The sequence below is a fragment of the Patagioenas fasciata genome, chromosome 9 (assembly GCF_037038585.1).
Source record: "Patagioenas fasciata isolate bPatFas1 chromosome 9, bPatFas1.hap1, whole genome shotgun sequence".
Taxonomy (NCBI): Eukaryota; Metazoa; Chordata; class Aves; order Columbiformes; family Columbidae; genus Patagioenas; species Patagioenas fasciata.
The window spans coordinates 23,863,681-23,883,784 of NC_092528.1; the positions used below are offsets into that span (position 1 = coordinate 23,863,681).

The 20,104-nt window shown below is 47.3% G+C and overlaps 1 long non-coding RNA gene across 7 annotated transcripts in view; it reads right to left on the reverse strand.

Moving 5' to 3' along the window:
* The window catches only part of LOC139828651 (uncharacterized), a 42,986-nt gene that overhangs the window by 14,968 nt on the left and 7,914 nt on the right, over positions 1-20,104 (reverse strand). For 3 of the 7 annotated variants that reach the window (XR_011740541.1, XR_011740538.1, XR_011740540.1), the window contains exons 3-10: positions 11,644-11,734; positions 6,786-9,405; positions 5,296-5,386; positions 3,642-3,720; positions 3,403-3,462; positions 3,122-3,291; positions 2,331-2,546; positions 138-328 (exon numbers count right to left, since the gene is read on the reverse strand). This is a non-coding gene — a long non-coding RNA (uncharacterized lncRNA). Of the gene's footprint in view, positions 1-137; positions 329-2,330; positions 2,547-3,121; positions 3,292-3,402; positions 3,463-3,641; positions 3,721-5,295; positions 5,387-6,785; positions 9,406-11,643; positions 11,735-13,727; positions 13,824-20,104 lie in introns of those variants that run through there. The other 4 variants (XR_011740539.1, XR_011740543.1, XR_011740542.1 and 1 more) reach the window with 4 other exon arrangements.

Below are 20,104 nucleotides of genomic sequence, written 5' to 3' on the forward strand. Positions count from 1 at the left end.
GCCCCGCACACTCCCAGCCCTCACAACCCATCAGACCAAGGTAAAGGGACCCAGGAGCAGAGGAGTCCCACATCCACTTTCTTTAGAATCCCTTGACAGCCCTGACATGCCAGTCACACTGCTAATTGCCCACTTGCCTTTGAGGACGGTCACCACTGACTCCCACTTTCAATCAAATGACAGGTGTCAGAGTGTGCCAGAATAGGTGGGTGCTTTCTGGGGGTGTCCTTCAGGGTTCACAGGTGCCATTCCAGTGCTGGCACGCTGCCTTGAGCACAGCATGATGACAAGGCAGGATCCCAGCTCAGGGGAAGGGAATACGAGCCATCTGGGGAGGGAGAGACATGGTCAACAGCAGTGTTTGAAACAGAAGCATGGAGCCACAGATTCACAGAGTGTGGATCTCCCCAGAGGGACCTGCTTTCAGCCAGCTGTGATTGTACCTTTGGTCCCAAGGGAGCAACTGTTTCATGAGCTTGCACCAATATGAGTTAAAAATTACTGTTACTCACTGACCCCTATAATGCTGAAAGTGCTGCATAATGTAGGAGGTGCATGCACAAAACAAAAGCTTACAATTCAATTCCAACAGTGATTAAATTGGCAGACGTTGTGTCCTGTAATGCAGTAATGGAATACAAGGCAAATAAGATTAACCCACATTGACAAGGCATTTATCCACAGCTAAGAGGAGACCCACGCTACAACACCTCTGTCCCACAAGTTTACACGAGCCCACAAGTATCTAATCCCTCATGGCCTGTCAAGCTATTAGGCAAATCTCTGTCTCTCATTTGCCTAATCCAATAGCCCCTAGCTTCATAAGAAAGACCTCCTAGGGGGCCTTAACAACCATATTTGTTAGGCCTTCTATAAGTAAACAAAGCTCTGAAAGCCAAACAGCTTCCTCTTCCATTTGGGATCTGAACATTCTCTTGAACTGGAGATAAAACCAAACACACTCAAGAAAGGAGGATGTGTTTATAACAGGTTGAGATCTCTCTCCACAATAAACAGCATCAGAAGGATTTTACCATCAGTAGCTCCACACTTAACACTCATTGTAGAGGTGCCAGGTGCCTGATTTCATCCCCAAGCCTTTGTATCATCAGGGATTTATTGCACAGACAATGGCATCACAGTGCTCATTCAATTTTCAGCCAGCTTCAGTGGAGGAATAAACAATGTTAAAGCATCCTTGCAAGACGAAGATGCTTTGTCTGCATGTGCAAGCATTGCCAGGAGACCAAATGCTTTCACAGGCTTGTGCACTCACATCTACAAATGCTTTCTTGCAACCCCTCTAGATATTTTTCTGAATCCGATCATTAGCAGTGATACCTCTGACATTAAACAGTGCAGGTGTTTTCTAGTCCTTGGATTTTAGGACATCACCACTGAAAGGTCCAAACCATCTCAAGGCTCTCTGGATCTCCCAGGGGACTGAGAGCTACTCTTATCTCAGACACACCATTAACAATGCCCTTGACAATGTGGTTTTCTCCACAGACAGGAAAATCTTCAGGGAGGGTTCAGGCAGATGAATAGTCGCTCAAGGCTTGGCTGCCTCCCAGTCTTAGTTGGGCCTCTGGGGGTTTGGAAACTAGGCTGAAAATATCACAGAAAAAGGTTTCCTAAGGGGCTTTCCCATACAGCTCAAGCGAGACTGGGGTAAGGAAGCAACCGTCACATTTTCTCCTAATTCCTCTATGAAAAGTGTTTGCAAAGGCAGAGCAGACAGAGCCCACTGCAAGGAGAAACACATGGCCAGCAACACAGAAAGGTCTGGTGAGCAGGAACACAAGGACAAACATCTCGATAGAAAACAAGCCGTGGATTGACACAGACACTGGAGTGACAGAGACCCCTCAGGTTCTCCTGGCTCCCTGCTGCCTCCCCAACCCCAGGCGATGTGAGATGGATGGGTTGTGGAGGTGGCAGAAGATGTGTCAGTACTATCCCTCTCCACACAGCTGTCTTGGCACTGTGCAGGCACAGAGAGCGCAGGTGGATTTCCAGAGCTGTGTGTGGGCTGGCAAACCCACAGGACCATGGAGCACTGGTGGGCAAAGCCTGGCTGCCCTGGGCACACTGGAGGTGGGCTGGCTGGGTCCTCACCCCCGTAGCTCATCTCTTACAGACAGCATCATCTGAGCACTGACACTGGTCTGTGCAACACACAGAGAGTAAAAAAGCACCTGATTTTTCCACTATATGCATGATAATTTCAGGAGAGAGGGCAAGACTGAAAAGTGAGCATTTTAACTTCAAAATGTAAAAAGGCTTCAAGATGTTTTTTGGCCACCTCAACCTCTGACCTCCTCCCCTACCCAAGCTCCAGGAATGTAGGTATGGAACACTCTGTGGTTCCAGCAGTCCAGAGCAGAGTTCCCAGGGAGACTGGTGCTGAGCAGAGACCTGATCCAGAACTGTAAATCCTTCACATCCACCGGTTGAACAGCTGTTCAGGTTGGGTCTCATTTATATGCAAAGCAGCTCAGCCATCAGCAAGGATCTCTAATGATGCAAATCAGTCGTGTGTCATCCTAGCAATGAAAGTCAAGGGAGCTGTTACTTGCTTGAATCCAGCACATTTCAGCAAAAGTGCCATTTAGTAAAAGAAAGAGGATTTTTACTGTGGACTATGGCCCCCCACCCTCAGTCACTTTCCAGCTGAGATCACAGCTAAATCGCTTATCTTTACATTTTCATACAAATCTGATTATCCTTGAACAGCTAATTGTTTCATAAGTGTCACTTGGAAGCTATCCATTTCCAGCCCAAGCAAAGAAATTGCACTATAAAACTGTCTACCTTCACCATGAGTCACTTTAGCACATAGGATGAATATTTGGCACTCTTCACTTCCTCAGATTAACTTGCATATTTATTTTGGAAGAAAAAAATGGACAGTTTTAATTCATTCCCATCAGAATTCCTCATATTTGCTTAGCTTATTGAAACTTTTTTAATAGACCTTAAAGTACGTGAGTATGTTATATAGTGACTGCTGATGAAGGAGACATTCACATCTCCTTTCATGTAAAGAAAAAGCAGAAAAATATCTATGAGAGTGTTTGATACTTTGTTAGCAGTCAGTAAAATGCACAGATTATGTCACCTGTCATGAAGAAAGGTTTCATCCCTCTGGCTGAGGCCATGGAAACATGAAGAGAGGACTTAAATTCAGTGTTTCCTGGATGGAGTATGTGTTTCTCTTACGAGGAGAAATTCTTACATATTGCAATTAAATTTCTTAAAGATCCATTCTAAGCTAGGCTGGGAAAACCCCTGAGAAAGAAAAGAAGGTTTTGGTCTTCAGAAAGCAAGTCTATTTCCCAAGGACAGGAGTCAGTAATAAAATTCTAGTAAACTATAATCAAATAATTATTTCCATATTACCTACTATCATGTAACCTCAGCAGACAACCAAGCCCCAGGCAGCCGCTCACTTACTCTTTGCTGGTGGGATGAACAAAAATGAGAAAACTTGTGGGTTAAAATAAAGACAGTTTAATAAATAAAGCAAAAGCCGTGCACTCAAGCAAAGCAAAACAAGGAATTCATTCCCTGCTTCCCATTGGCAGGCAGGTGTGCAGCCATCCCCAGGAAAGCAGGACTCCATCACACATAACACTTACTTGGGAAGACAAACACCATCATTCTGAACGTCCGCTCCTTCCTTCTTCTGTCTTCCAAGCATGTGATCCCATTCATGAGCTAAAGTTCAAAAAAACAACCAAGTTTAGCTCAGCATCAGTTAATTATACAGTTTGTTAACATCTTTGGAGTACTATCTAAAACAAAGTAATCTTCTTCTAGGTGGGCCTGATCTAAATGTCATATCCAGAAGCTGGAACCAAGAGCTACAATTTCAGTTTTGGTTTTTGCCAACTAAAATCCTGCAGGGTGGAGGGACTTCAGGAACAGAAAGCAACTAGAAGTCATGGGCATCTCCAAAGTGCCATTGGAGATCCAGGGGAAGGAACATGCCTTTTTCCTTCATGCTATATATGCTTGCTCAAGTCCCTTATCTTGTCTGCAAAATGTGGCATTAATTAATGAATAGCCAGTGAAGAAATTGCAGAGCAATATGGGCAAGTGGTATACCATTACAAGAAAGGCTTGTATCAAAATCTAATGTTTTTGTAAATGTAGGTGAAATAGCTCTATCCAGTGACCTAAGTGAGGACTTGAAAATACAGGTCAGAGGTAGTTGTTGCAGGCAGAATCCTTCAGTGCTAAAAGACTCTGCAAGGGTTACATGCCCTCCATTCCTATTAACTGAAATGAGGGCTGTGGGTGCTCCTCCCTCCCTAGATTGAAGCCTAAAATTGTCAATTAGGAAAACAAATGTAGGTACTAGACATCTTTTTGTGAGTGTCAGTTTGGCAATCACTTTATTACTAGTAATTTTAGTACTGAATGTAGTGCAATTTCTGTAATTTAGCAAAGTACAATGATGGATTAAAGTGCCTGGTGATAGACATTTATTTCACCTTCTGAAACGCAATTATTATGCACTTTACTCAATAATAGTGTCTTGTTCCAACTAAAATACACGTTGTGTAATCCTTCAAATCATAGAATCATAGTAATTAGAGAGGGAAATGACTGATTAGGTCACCGATTCCAGCCTGTTGCCAGACCACGATTGCTCCCTGCCCCATCTCAGCTAGAGTTTCACTCAAACTCCTTGCGTTTACATGTTTCAGTGATGGTGATATTGATAAACAAATGAACAAAAAAGGATGCTTCAACCACAGGTGAAAGATTCAGCCTTTTTATGTAGAAAATCCTGCATATTTACAGTGGAAAGGGTCTGAGGAGTTTTCACTTCCTTCTTATGGCAGATGGCTGAAATACTTTCAACCAGAATGTTCTTCAACAACCTTTCTCTTTGGAAGCAGTTTTACTGAAAAAATTCCCCAGTTTCCCTTCTAAATGAAAAGTATAAGTCCTGCTTTTTGGTCTGAAATTTATATCACTACTTTGTGCCTAATGACAGCTCAATATTTAGAACTTTCTAAAACAGAAATGAAAATAAAATCAAGCCTGACTTGAATTTCATTCAGGAAAAGCTGCGATTCGTGACCTGTACTGGCAGAGGGGTGGTTGGGATGTGGTTTGAACTGCTCTTTTTAGGGAGCTCAGCCACCCAAGCTGTCTCAGTGATCTGGAGACCAGGGCCCTCTCTGCTGTCAGAATCTGGGTGCCCCTCACTACATCTCAGAGCAGGGGAACAGAGCAGACACCCAGAGCCTTGCATTTTATTACGTGTACAGAAACACCTACCTGCATTTCCCAGGGAAACTCCACTTGTGGTGCCGGGTTTGTGCCGTCTCCGTGCTTACTCCAGGGTAGTATCCCTGAGAGCAGGTGCAACCTGTGGAAACAGCACATTTTAAACTAATAAAAGAGAATGTCTTAAGGTAGCAAGCTTTCAACACATGAACTCATGCAAACAGGCGACCAGAAAAAACCTGCACCATAGAGTTGCACCCATCGAAACACTGAAAAGACAGACCAGTGGGGACCAGTCAACACCACAGCGCTGTGGCCAGGAGAATATGACAAGCTCTCCCATCATGGATAAGCTCAATCAAGGAGTTAGGAAGAAATGTGTGATTCTTCTGGACAACTGAAGCAAGCAAAGACACGGTGTATGTGTATGTATCATCCATCCGTAAGCACAGTCCTCACTGCATTGTCCAGCTCAGGAAGCAGCTTATTAGATGCTAGCGGAATCAACAGACCGATCCAGGTGTAAAATACTCTTCTGTGCAAGCTGGTGTTAAGCTCAGCTCTATGATGTGCTTTTTACTTGTATCTCACCAGCTCCCCGAGCCTTCCTGCCAGGTTATCCTCCATTAAGGCCACCTTGTAACTGAGCTGCACACAGAAGCATAAGTATAAAGATGCACTGGCACAACGGATTCAAAAGCAAGCATGGAATTCCTGTTGAATTTCAGAGGTTCTGAGGCTTTAGCCACTGTGTGAACCCCTGTGAATCTGGAGATGGGAGAAAAAATCCCCTGGTGCTACTGTTGGGTGTCATTCAGCTCCAGCCATGAAATCACAACATTTACTTTGTGGGGCTGTGCCTGTGTCTTGTCAGACGCGCAGCCTCTCGCAGCACAGGAACAGGCTCTGTTCCCAGCTCTACCACAGACTTCCCGCATCTGTCTGGAAAAAAATCACCGAGAAGCACATCTGAAAAAATGTTACACACTCGGCTCCAGACATTTGATCTAACACCTGGCCTAGCTCAGAGCAGCGCTGGACACTGCAAACACTGTTGGCTTTGACTGGGGCACTTCTGAAATCCAGACCTGATGGGCAATGGGGATGGAGGGAACATCTGCTTCTTCACTGCACTACACAGACTTCACACTAAGGTACCTTTTCAACGGAGCAGTGTACAAGTCAAACCAGTTAAACCAGTGAACAGTTGCTCTTTGTTCTGCACACATGCCAGAACATTAAAAACTCTCACAGTTTGGCACCAAAAAGACAGACCCAAAGCTAGTGACTGCTTTTGGGAACAGGAGCCATAAACTCCTTTAATTCTGTTTTCCAACACGTAAACAGGGGATGCCAATTCCTGCCCACTTCTTTGGACTCCCAGGCATTTGCAAAGTACTGAGCACATCCCATTGAAGGCACAAAAGTAGCTTGCAGTACTTCTTGCTTCATCTATCTTTTTTACAAAGTTAGTAAGGTGCTGGCTGAACACTAGTAGGGTTTGCTATGTCAAGCACAGAATAAGAGACTGTTGCACATACCATAAAATAGATTACTCTTGACCACGCTGCAAGCAGTGGCTACTTTTTGACGTTTCATCTGGTGCCTTGTATTCTATCCTAGAGAAGGAATAAGTGTGTGGAAATAGTTGAACACTGGAGATAGCTTTAAAATAAGAGAAACGTGACATTTCAAAGCTGTTGCTCTGCCTTCCCAGACTTCTTGCACATAGCTCTCCCTGTAGAAGTTTTGATGATGAATTTGCCCGTGATAGTGTTTGCATTTGACCGGTGGCTTCTTGGAGCGCCAACCTGCCTTGCATGCACTGCTACACCCAGCAGTGCCGGTCTGGAAGAAACGGGCACAGGACCTCATGCTCCAGCTGATATCAGTGCTCTGAATATGTCAGCTCAGCTCAGCAAGAAGAAACATGTTGTTCACTGCTGATCAGTCCTGATGCCGAGATTTTGCTGGTCCCCAAGGAGCCGTACCGTCTGTTACCAGAGACCTCGGAGCGGACTTGGTGGGCGATGTTTGCTGCCGTGGGAGGAGAGTGATCTCGCAGCTCCCCCTGCGTGGGGCGATTGCGGGCGGCGAGGATGCAGCAATCCAGTGTGCCTGTTGCTCCCCACCTCCACAGCACATGTCCCTCCCTGTCACACTCCAACTAGTCTGCTGGGACATGCCACATCTGGGGATCACTCCTCACCAGAGCTTTTTCAAACAAGCAAAAAAGTGAAATGTCAAATAAAATGGAGGAGGAAAAGAAAAGTGGCATCTTGTGTTCTTCTGGTCTCCTTCGTTCCCAGGAGTCTCTGATGCCTTAAAAGAGCAGCGACATTTCTGAAAGCAAACCTTTTTTGATAAATGATGCAGTTATTTATTTTGCAGAAAGCCAAGATTTGTCACAATGCCATTTTAAAAGTACCACAGCATCTAACAAAGAGAATCATAGGCAACTTATTGCATGACACTCCATTCGTCTCAGAGGAAAAAAGACCTTGTTTGACCCTCTCAGGATTTGAACCTGTAATTCCACTGAACCAAGGGCTTTGAAACCTGAAGCTCAGCAGTTTTCTCCCTGAAGATAAGACTACGTTTTCCTTTTCCCCATGAATCACCCTGCAGACTGCTGTGCAACATGAATTCCCCACCACACAGGAAACACCAGCATCTGTACATCCCATCAGCAAAAGGTGACCAACACAACTGTGCAGCCATCCATGGCACCATCCACTCCTGCTGGTACTCCCAGGTCGGGTGCTGAGGATGGAGAAATGAGATCTTGCACATGGGATGTATGCTGTCTGCTCAGTGCTGCACACTCGCAAGCTGATCCACTGTTTATGTCCACTTCAGCTTCCTCTGAGGCATCTGACAGGAAAACTGAGGTTTTTTCCTTGCCTAAAAAAGCCAGCTTTGCCCCATGCTACCTGTGCTAGGCTATGCTTTATTCACCAGGAGCGATGTGTGTGCATCCAGAAGCAAGTGCAGGCGTCACCAGTGCCATCCCAGATTTGCATTATTTTAAACTGAAGACGATAAACTTGAAGCTGATCTGGGAGCCCTGCTCAGCCTAAATCCCCTTTGCCTGCCTCAAGGACCCTGGCACTTCTCCTCCAGCTGAAAATGCAAATGGAGACAAATGCAAACTTTACAGTCTGAATCAGCACCTTTCCTCCTCCTGGGAGCATGACTCCATCAGTCTGACCGGTGGTTCTGATGTAACAGCCACACGTGGCACTAGCAAGGACCTAAGAGACAAGCCCCAGAGCTGCACTATCCTTATGAGATAAGCATACCAAATTGCTCAACAGATCCTACGATGATCCGAAGCTGGAAGGACCTCGCTTGCGTGTGCTGCTCTGCTGAATATCGCACCCATGACCAGCAAACCCATGCTGATGCGAACAGGCTGCAGCCGCTTGGGGCACGGCAGCCGCCCTCGGAGGGAGCGACCCTGAGCTGGCTGCGTGCAGCTGTCCCCGTGCTGCGAGGGAGGGGTGGCTCTGGAAACCCAGCTACTCCCTCAATTTGGCAGTGCTGAATTTTGGCAGTGAGTGAGCCCAGGGAGGCTCTCCAGGGTTTCCAAGGAGAGAAGTCTGCAGTCGTTGACAGCATTTTCCCCAAGTGTTACCCAAATTTGCAATGAGCCATAATAGGCTTGTCAGATCCTCCCAGGAAGAGTCCCTCCTGATGCCCAGGAGGGCAGATGACCTGCCCTGGAGAGGAGGGCAGGAGGAGGCTGAGGTGAGTAACCAGACACTGCTTCGCTGTCTCTTCCCTCTGCTGTGTGTTCAAAGCATCCAGTCACGGGCATGTCTGCAGAGGTCGGACACCTTGGGCAGATGGCTGCTGGCCAGGCAGGCTGTGGGAGCTGGGCTCTCTGCCCGAGACAAGGCCACCGGGAAGGAGAATCTGTCTCCTGCCTCTCCCCAGCCCCCCTGGCCAGTGACTTGGCCACACAGCCCATGCAATGGTTTGCAGGCCCCCTCTGTAGGTCCAGGCACAGAAAACACGTTTCACATCCCCATGGAGAAGCACAATAAGAAGAGCAACTGTCTTCATCCTGCCTGCAGGTTGTTTTGAAGATCACATGTTCACACCAAACAGCCTTGCAAGCGGCGCAGGGGGACCAGGCAGGTTGTATCAGGCTTTACTCTGCAAGAGAAAGAGGAGGTGTTCTGGTTAGAGCACAGGGTGGGGAATTAGGACATCCAGGGTAGCATTTCTGCCGACAGACTTAGCAGCTCAGCAGGGATGGTGGGAACCATCCCACGTGTGAACCTGATCCTGCTTAGTTCAGAGCCCCTCTGGAGAAGTCTTCCAAGCTATGCTGATGCTATCACTCTGGTGTAGTGTGTCTGGCAGAGGATCAGCAAAGCAGCTCTGAGAAAAACTTATTTTCCCCACCAGCTGCCCCACCTTTTCCAGCCAAGCTGAAGGAAAACATCTCCTGATGTTCTGGTGTAGCGAAATGACATCCCCCTTCCCGTTTCTGTGGGTGAAAGCACTGGAAATGCCAAAGAAATGCAGGTAGCTCCCAGGGGATTTTTCAGCCAGAGAAGAGCCAACGTCCCAGGGTGGAGGGGGGCGATTCAGGCCAAGCAGAGTTCCCAGATCAGCTCCATGTGCTCCAGAGAAGAGCATCCAAACCAGACCTAACTGGAAGCAATTTGCAAAACGTGATCAGAGAGCAGCTTGCTCTACTTCAGCACAGAGACGGCGGAGCACCCAAGCACACAACCTACCAGGCAGGTGCCAGCAGCATCACCTCTCCTCTCTCCCTCTGCCACCTCTGTTAGCATCATCTCCTGTCCAAGCAGGTGAGCAAGAGCAGGGCGAACATCTGCATCTGCCAATCCCTTGAACTTGGGGTCAGAGCAAGCTGCTGTGAGACACCTGTGCCTGCCCTGCCCTGGCCCCCAGCTCTGCTGCTCACAGTGGAGCCAAACCAGGCCACGCTGGTGACTAATGGCTTCAGCAGCAGGAAGAATTAGCAGAGAAGCTTTCATGGCCTTGAACCTTAATGAGATTCATTTCCAAAAAAGCTCAGGGTCTCATTGCAGTTTCTAAGCAGAAAGGGATCACCTGAGGACTTTGAAAGGGAAAGAAGAGGTGCTTCATTAGCACTACAAGAGCAGGGAGAGCAGAGAGTTGAGCCCAGGCCATGCACATGGCAGGGCAGCGTTTTGCTCCATCTGTGGTGTGGATGTTCCAGCATGCTGGACTCCAGGTTAAAGGAATATGCACTTGTGCGTATTCTTCTATAAGCAAGTGAGATGCCACTTAAAGATCACACTGAAACTGGCCTCTCTGTAATTCTTTAAGAGTAAAATAGGATTTACAGCTATAGTAATGAAAGAAAAAAGTACGAGAATTGCTGTTTAGCCTTCACATAGCCTGGGATCTGGTTCAAGGTGCTTTGCAGGGACATTCCATGCCACTTCCAAGGACCTGTTAAAAAATACTTCATACCAGTAGAGTTCCAGGGTATTTTTTTCCAGCTAGTCCTGCAGGCTACTGCGGGGAAATTCACTAGCAGGATTGCTGTAGGACTCTGACTCACACAGGAACTTTTATTACTGCTTTTAAATATTTGACTGCCTTTTGGCTGCTGGCAGAAAAGTTATTAAATGTTCTACCAGATGTGGCCAGAAAATCTTTATAAAAACATTGTGGCCTGGCATAAAGCATATGAATCTACTTATCTCTGTAGCATGTGCTCAAAGCTTTCACATGTCCCCTGGCAGTGGAAGAAACTTTGGACCTTCACGTTTCTAGGCTGTGGATAAACAGAGCATCCAATGTCCTGTGCTTGTGGGAGTAAATCTTCTGGTATGCAAATAGTCCTGCTGCAATAAGCAAGATACATCAAATTTGCAGGACTGAATAGGCCAGGGCCCCAGTACAGACTGTAGCTTATGGTTCATATGTACAAATCGGTGGACTGACCCTGCCAGGCTCCATCTACTCAGCCACTTAACTCTTACTCAAGGGATGGAGTGAGGAGCTCTTATTCTTGCAAGCAGTCCTGTTAATGTCACTAGGTTGCATGACATTTTCAATACTGTGTGACACACCGTTTCTTTACTCAAAGCCCTTTCCCCTCCATCACTGTATTTTCTCCCTTCACCTTCTTAACACAAATTAAGAAGAAACAAAGAAAAAGCATGCCACAAGCCAGAGAAGAGGTGAACTCTGTCCCAGTGTGGCATGGAAGAAAGCAGGCATAAAATCACTGCCTGTTTCTGCTTTCACAACAGCAGATGTTCTGCAAGGGGGCTGTTCATCAGAAGTACTTGTGCCTGTATTTTGTTGCTCTACTCCCTGATTACTTTGCAATGTGATACAGCGATCAAAAGCAGTGGGTTGTCACTAAAAGTGCCTGCTGCTTACCTGCTCGGATAGCTGTGCTTCAGGAAAGTAATAAATACAGCTTCCATGACCCTGCATCCCTCCACTGGCATCCTAGAGCTGAATGCACCTGCTGTGGTGACAAACACAAGTAAGTGTCAGGAGAGCGGATCAGCACGTCAGGGGCAGAGTAGGCTGGAAGCAGCCCCCGTTCCTACTGCATGGAGTGAGGGTATGCCCAGACTGCCCCCAATTTACAGGGGTTACCTCTAAAAGGACCAGCTCTGGTACTCCTAACCACCTAACCTCAGCAGCTCAGATTTGCTGGAGGTTTCATGCTCGAGCAGTTAGGCAGCTCTGAGCTTCTTCCCACTCTGGCACCAGTGCTGGAAGGGAGCAGCTTGGAGCCAGCTCAGGGCTGTCCCTGCGGGCTCCGCTGTGGGCAGATCTCACATGTTACACAGCTGTCAGTGAGGCTGAGCCCTGGGGTAATGCAGGGGAGATTCAGGTCCAGCCTCTGAGCATTGCAGATTAACCTCAAATTTCCGCGTTTCAGTGGCTTCTGCTTGGGTACAGATGGCAGGATTGGGCCCCGCTGGGCTGGAGGTGCAGAATGACCATTTGAGGGTTCACAAACGCTCTCAGGTGCCCCCCTGGGTGCGAGCCCTCCCTGCTCCCATGAGAGTGCACTGCACCAACACGCGCCTTCACCAGCTGCAGACGAACCACCATCGCTCTTCGCACTCACACATTGTCACCAACACCCACACAGGCCCAGCGGGAGTGTCCTGCAAGCCCTGCCACATCCACCTACCAAACCCTGAGGAGCAGGATGGGTTTGGTTTGCAGGATTTTCTTGCCGCAGGTCCGAAAGTGCCCTGACAGCCCGGCATGTCCCGGGGAGCCAGGCAGGGCTGAGCCCGGCCTTAGCAAGGGCTGCTGGTGCCCTCTGTTGTCACAAAAAATTATAGGAGCTGCTGAGAGCACGAGTGGGACATGGCACCCAGGACAGGGTGCAGGGCACACACCTCTTTGTGCTGCAGGTGTTGGGACAGGGCTGAGCCTGGCAGCTCCCAGGACACAGCTGGGCTCACTCCAATAAGAGCTCAAGGTGCCATTGGCACCCGCATAGGGCAAGAATGATCTTCTCCTAAGTGATCTGCTCTATCAGCCAGGGGATCTCAGAGCATCCCAGGATATTGTTTCTGCCTTTCTAAATAGTTACACGGATGCATTCGAAACAGTCCACGGAAATCACATCCAGGTTTGCTAACTAAACAGTACATGTGCAAAAGAATACACTTTTTCTTTAAACAAGGAGTGCAGCATTGTGATGGGTGAGGGCTGGTGCCTCAGTACACACAGTAGCACTGAGTAATCTCTGCTGAGAACAGGGCTCAGCCCCTGCTGCCCAGCTCAGTGAAAAGCTGCCAGTTCACCCATAGCTCTTCACAATGAAACACCAGTATGCTCCAGCACCAGCTGCTCTGAGCATTTCCCTGGGCCCGGCCCATGATCATACTGAGCTCTTGCAGGGCTGTAAGTGCTGTGAGCCTCACCCACAGTCCTGGTGCTGCTCTACCTCATCCCACCTTCACCCTGCAAGCCAGGCCACTGGCCACAGGGACAGGCAGCACTTTCCTGGGTTGGCTATGGGATTTCAAAGTGACTTCCTGGTCACCAACATCTCAGTGCACTTATATCACTACAGGCTGAAGCTGATTTCAGCATCTGCTGCGTGAGGCTGCAGCAGGGAGAGGACTGGCAGTGGAACGAGATTTGAGCCTCTTTTTGTCAAAGGTGCTGAAATCTCTCAACACAAGGGTTACAAGGGGAATAACATGCCTAGGAAACCTCATACTAAATATGTGGCTTGTGATTTTCTTACGGTCCTGACCCAGAGACTCGCAATTTGGGCTCTGCAGCTGTTGGTCCCAAAAGACACATCTGGCAATCCAGCTTACAGCACAACATCCCCACACCCTCTCCAGGGGCAGCACGCCTGGGACCAGCCACAAGCAGCGCTCTGGGCATCACTCAAGAACAGGGTTTTGGGCTCTGTGAGGCCAGTCTGCAGCCTCCCCTCACTTCCCAGGTATAGCAGGGAACTTGCATTCCCTACTCACCTACTAACAGCCCTGCTGAACAAACATCCATGTGTCCTGGAGAGTCCTCAGGCTCAGGTGCATTTCAAGGCTTGCAGATGATATGATGATACAGCCATCACCTTAAAAATTAATATATGAAAACAGGTTCTTAACTGGAGCTGACAGGTTTGACTCTATTCAGAGCAGAACAGGCATCAGTAAGAAGTGGCTGGTTTCCACCTCTACAGCAATAGTCAGCTGTAATTTGTGCACACATCAAAAAGCAGCACTTGTTGATTCTTATTTTAATACTGACTTATTTAGCACCTATCACAAAAAACCCACTTACAGTCAATAAATGTTTGTGTAATTGTCTTAACATTAACTGTTATTTGAGATAAAAGGAAAAGTGCTATACCTGGTCAACTCAGTGTAAATTTTACTCCTTGTGAATTCTCTCTGGAAAGATGCAATTTCTCCATATTAAAAGTACCTGCAACAATTGCAACCTCTCATTGCTTGTTAACAATGCAGCTCAGGAGTTTCAGATATAGCAATTATGTGCCGCATTTCTGCAGTTTGGGAATGGTATCAATAACATGAAGGAAATCTCTACTAAAAATAGCATTACTTCCTTCAAAGCCCACAAAGACTCTTGCCTCCAAAGACCTCACCCTGAATATCTATGGGAATTGCAGGCTAAAGAGCAGCAGATGCAGCTGGGGCAACTCATCAAGCCCTGAGAATAAATATCAATCAAACGCTGGGCAGCGGTCTGCCATGCCTTGGACACAGATAACCCTCCCTCAGAGATTTATCTGAGAGGGCAACAAGACTCGGTTTTTCACCAAAGGTGAGCTTTTCACACAGGCTGGCTTAAATTCTGCATCGCTGCTCGAGCATTCGGTCACACAGCAGAAATGCAAGGTAATGGAGGAACCTGGCCTGTTCTCTGGGTTCTCACCAGAATAACGGGGGCCAGACCTTACCCTTGTCATGCCAGCAGCCAGAACGGACCCGGCACACAAGGTGCTCCCAGCGGACGGAGCCTCTCGGCATGGGCAGCACTGCTGGCGGTGAGGTGAGCGTCGCCAGCCCCACAGCCGGCCGGAGGAAACCTGCCTCCGCACACTCTGTTTTATTTAACAATCCCATTTCCTTTTCCTGAATTTCTGGAAAGAGCCTGGCGCAGCTCCAGGTTTCTCTCTCTGAAGCGCAGCCTACACATGGAAATAAAAACATTTAGAAAGGGATTTGCCATGCTAATTGCCCTCAGCAGTGCCGGGACACTCAAAGAGCAGAAGGAGGTGTGGAGTGTCACACCTTCTCCTGTAACTGCAAAGACGGTCTGTTTCCACTGGAAGGTATGATTTGTGTCCTCTACCGGTCCTGATCCCCTGCGGGCAGGGACCGAGCTGCCAGGCCAGCAGAGCTGCACGCACGCTGAGCGGGGACGAGGTTTAGGAAGGATGGGTTTCAGACAAACCCGGTGTAGGAGCATGGCCTGTGTAGAGCTCTGCCTGCTGTGGACCACACAGATATGCAGAACTCCTTGCAGTGGCCCCAATATCATTTAAATCAAGTAAATGCTGATACAACAAAGAACAAGTAGCTTAAATGCATTGTGGAAAGGGGGGGCCTGATCTTGTAATGAAATCCTTGTGGACATCCCCACGAATCCAAATAAACCAGTTAGGACCAAGCAAACTGCTACAAGGATCCTGTTGTGGTGTTACAATAACATCTTCAGGATGTTTGTGGCTCCATCTGGATCCACATCCCCTGAAAGCGCATTGGAAATGTTCCCTCCAAAGGGCTCATCCGTTGCAATAATTTACAGAAGGAAGATGACAGAGGAGAGAAAAAACCCCCATGACTGGCTAGAACAGTGCAAAAAAGAACCCGAAGCTGCTGTTTCATGGTCAAGGTCGCTCTGTAGTTCATTTGAACTTTTAGGGTCTGAGAGAGCTGGGACTGTTCAGCCTGAAAAAGAATCAGGAGGATCTTGCAATACATACAAATATCTCTGTGAGGGTGTAGAGAAGAGGGACCCAGGCTCATCTCAGTGATACCCGGTGAAAGGACAAGAGGCATTTGCACAAATTGAAACACGGGTTCCACTTAAATGTGAGATAAAACTTTTTTACCCGGAGGGTGGCCAGACGCTGGAATAGGTTGCCCAGAGAGATTGTGGAGTCTCCATCCTTGCAGGTATTTAAAACCGAACTGGACACAGTACTGGGCAACCTGCCCTTGCTGCCCCTGCTTTGAGCAGGTAGTTGGAATAAATCTCCAGAAGTACCTTCGACCTCAACCATTCTGTGATTAAAAGTAGGGATTAAAATTAGAATTAATAGAAAATAAAAATACCACAAAAAATTGGAAGAAGCTGCTGAACAGGGCATGCCACAGGTACTACAATGGATGCTGTAATGAAATGTTCTTAGCTTACAGATGTTACAAGATAACTGTGCTGTGCTTTTCCGTGTTCCAAAAGCCAAACAGGGACCAGGGGGAAGCCAAAATAGGCAGCTGGTAGTCATCAAGCCGAGCGCTTTCACCTGTCAGGCTGCTTTCCTTCTGAATGAGATAGTCAGGCCAAGCCATTGCTGAACTTATTTTTTAGGATGACCATCTTGAAAATTGTATTTTTCAGAACAAAATTTCATTTTACCAGGACTATTTATCATATACTTCTTTCAAAGTGATATGCTAAATACAGCCTTTGGCCAGCGCAGTTTATTCTGTTTGACCCTGTATTTCTCGTGGAAAGTAGGATTTATACCTAAACTCAAGGTTTTTCTGGGCTTTTAAAATTCACAAGTTAAACACATAGTAAAACCAGGTATCTCCCGATCACAGATAGAGAAACACACAGAATTCTTTAATAACCCCATAAAGATCAATAGATGATTTTATGCTTTTTTGTGGAGAAGACAGGAAAAAAAATCACATGTATCGATTCCCAGACATCAGTGCAATGACTAATAGGGTGAAATGTCCTACATAAGTTCTTTGCGGGTCTTGTGAAAGCTGCCTGCCAAGGAAATGTAGCTGTGCACGTAGGTTGTGATTATGCTAAAGAGGCACTAAATTAGTACATTATGTGTCCCATCTAGCACTGCTGTGCAAAATCTGAGAGTGTTAACACATTTTGTTTCTAGGGTCGAGAATCATTAGAGAACGGATCCATGGTCATTCATTAGCCAGGAAATTAAAGTTTGACAGCTGCTTTTCAGTTCTGATGTCTCTTAAATGGCAGTATTATATTTGAAGAGTTAAAAAAAAAAAATACATCAAAAAATAAAACCTTCCATGCTGTGGAATGGTGTCATCCTTAAAGCACAGTGTCCCCAAGTCATCTAGCCAGGCTTACTTCACAAAAGTGCTGTATGGCTTCGGGGTTTATTTACAGGGGCTGACAATGTCGGTATGTGCCATTGAGAGTGGATTCTTGCTTAGCGATACAGATGGAAATGCTCTGGGTTTGGAGTTGTAACTCAGCTTCTGCTAGGTTTGCATTACAAAGGAATCTGACATTTTGCAAACAGAAACAAGGCCCTGCGGTCCTCTGTGGGCCACCAGTCCCAGAAGAGCAAATGGAAGTTGTGCACGTGTATGCAGAGAGAATGAACCTTTTCATTAAAACAAAAGGAGCAAATAAACCAACAGTCCCCTCAGCTCTCAGCAGGGCTCAAGGTAGGAGCCACCTGCTTGCTCGCTAAGGTAGGCACGTAACACAGGGCTCAGGGAAAGTCCTCAGTGATGCCGACAAAATCCGTGGATGAGGGTCCCATTCTATAAAAGCCTCTGCACACGAGAAGCCCCCCGAGCTCAGTGGTGTGACTCACGTGAACACCGGCCACATCACGGACACAAGCGTTTTCCAAACTGCCGTCCAGCTGACAAAGCATCCAAGGGAGAGATTAGCTGACACTTGAGATGGCTTTGTTCCCCACCCTGGATCAGCAGCCACTGCTAATACATAAGCAGAGGCATTCCCCTTTTCTGCCTTCCAGTTTGCTCCTACTAAATTTATACCAACAATAGGAAGGGTCTCGCTTGCCCCATACGACAGCCGTCCTCACGAGAGCCATGTTTTACACCTCCGTAGCGTTGTTCTTCCTGACATGCCTCAAAGCATTTCATACACTACAGCCAACATCTGAGCGTACTGACTGTCCTACTGAGCTAACCCTGACTTCTCGCCCCAATACAATGAGTTATGTGCTGATCTCTCTGAAGAACTTGTTCCTCTCTCTGTGAAAAAGCAGCACTGAAATGGGAGCTTTGCATGGGAGAAAAACTCAAGCAGAAATGGGGAACAAAAAAGATACTTTTAGAGAGAGAAATAAAAAAAGAAGAAAAAAAAGAGAAAACCCAGAAGTCTGGAGCCTTCTATTGATCAGTGCCTATGGGCTGCCTTTGATTAATAATCTCTATAATCTCTGCATCAATACCTACAACTGATGTAAGACCTCTATATGTTGCATTAAAAATGCCAACATCCAGTTGGATTGATCTGATTATTTCTACTACAACAGACACTCAGTCCCAGTCAGGAGAGCAGTGATATGACTGACTGTTATTGCTCATTAGGAAAGCTTTGAAAAAATGTTATTTCACATTCCACTCACCACAAAACACCGATCCTCCCAAGCAGACTAGTAAATAACCCCTGAAACTTACAAAGTACATCTGAAAAATCGAGGACATTTACAGAGCAGAAACAGACTAAAGCCAATAATTTATTCATTAGAAATTATTTCATCTCTTATAAATCGGTAGAATTTATAGATCATATTTTATGTTAATAAAGGCCATTTTTAATAGTGATAAAACGTTGCTCAGTTATGGAGATTCGATGGTCTTTGGTAACTATGTGCTGAATGCATTTCCCTTTTGCTGTCGCCACAGAGCAGAGCAGCAGCCACTGAGCTCTACCAGCCTGACTTCAGGTTCAAGTGTTTACCCAGTCCTGTCTTGGAGGTCTTCTGCACCAGAACAACCTGCCTCTGCCCTCGAGGATTCTTCAGCTGCCCCAGTACACCCTCCTGCTACTGTGCTCCCAGCCCCCAGGGGGACAAGCTGCAGAAGCTGGGCCTTGAGCATGGTCTGGTTAAAGGAGCTCAGTGGGGACCCTGCCTCTGCGTGATGTGACGCCAAGGGACCTCCACTGGGCACTTCAGAGCCTTCAGGGTGTGCAATGTTTCTTAGACCCCAGAAATATTTTTCCATAAAATGCAGCTGATGGGCTGTCACTCATAACCAAGCGACTCCAGGAGCTGCAGCCTTGCTGAGAACACCCGAATACCCAGAAAATGCACAAATATTCAGATCCTCAAACAAACCCACAGAGAGCTGCTGGCACGCAGCTTTAGTGCTGGCACTCTAAACGTTGCTTTTTCGGTCCTTGTACTTCCTGGTACAACCGCAGCCCAGCAGAGATGGGGACACAGACAGCCCCGCTGTGCTGGGAGCAGCCCGCACAGCCCCACAGTCAGGTACCTGCATGTTGTGCCCTTTCCCTTTTCTGCCATGAGCCCCGTTGCAGCCATCCCACTCCAACAGCATCTCCGGGCCACATCTCACACCACTGGCAATTATTCTCTTGCCAGGTTGTGGAAAACCAACTCTAATGTTTTATGGAAAGCACCCCTCCCTGCCACCCTAGAAAAGATGCTGCAGGAGGCAGATGTGCAAGCCCAAGGCGGTGGGGTGGAGAGAAGGCTCCTTGAAAACGCTTGAGGAGTCTCCTGGGCTGAGCGTTATCTCCCGTTTCCTTTGAGAGCCCACAAGAGATGGCCTTCCCAAAGCAACCTCTGAGGTGGCCCGTTCGGCTTTTGTCTCCCTCGGCAAAAAAATTTCTGCCCCAGCGGCTCCGAACAAGGGTTCCATTAACTCTGTCCCCGCGAGGGCAGCACGTGGGACAAAAAGCCCAACACTGCGTCTCGGCCCTCAGACAAGCCTGGAAACAAACGTTGCAGGAATTTGTCAGAATAAAATCACCCGCTCCGTGTCACCGCATACATTTACCTACCTCAGCGCCTATTCAGGGCCCTTCCAAAAGGGCAATATTAACAGAGCGAGATCGGACACCATCTCTATAGCAACACCACCCCGGAAAAATTACGGTTGCCCCAGCACCGGGAATCTCTGTTTTTGTAGCCCCACCAAGTCTAGGGGTTAGTCCTGATTTTAAAAACAATTCCGCTTCAACTTACTTTTGTTCCTTGTGATAAAAAACATTTAAGCAACAAAAGAGCAGTGACCTGAGTGGAAGGAGGGCAGTGGGAGGACGCCGGGTGCAGAAGGGATGTAGCAGAGCTGTGGCGTACAGCCCTGCAACATGCATGGCTGACAGCAGAGTAAATCACCAGCCTGCTGTGCAGGCAGGGAGAGCTTTTCTGCTCCTA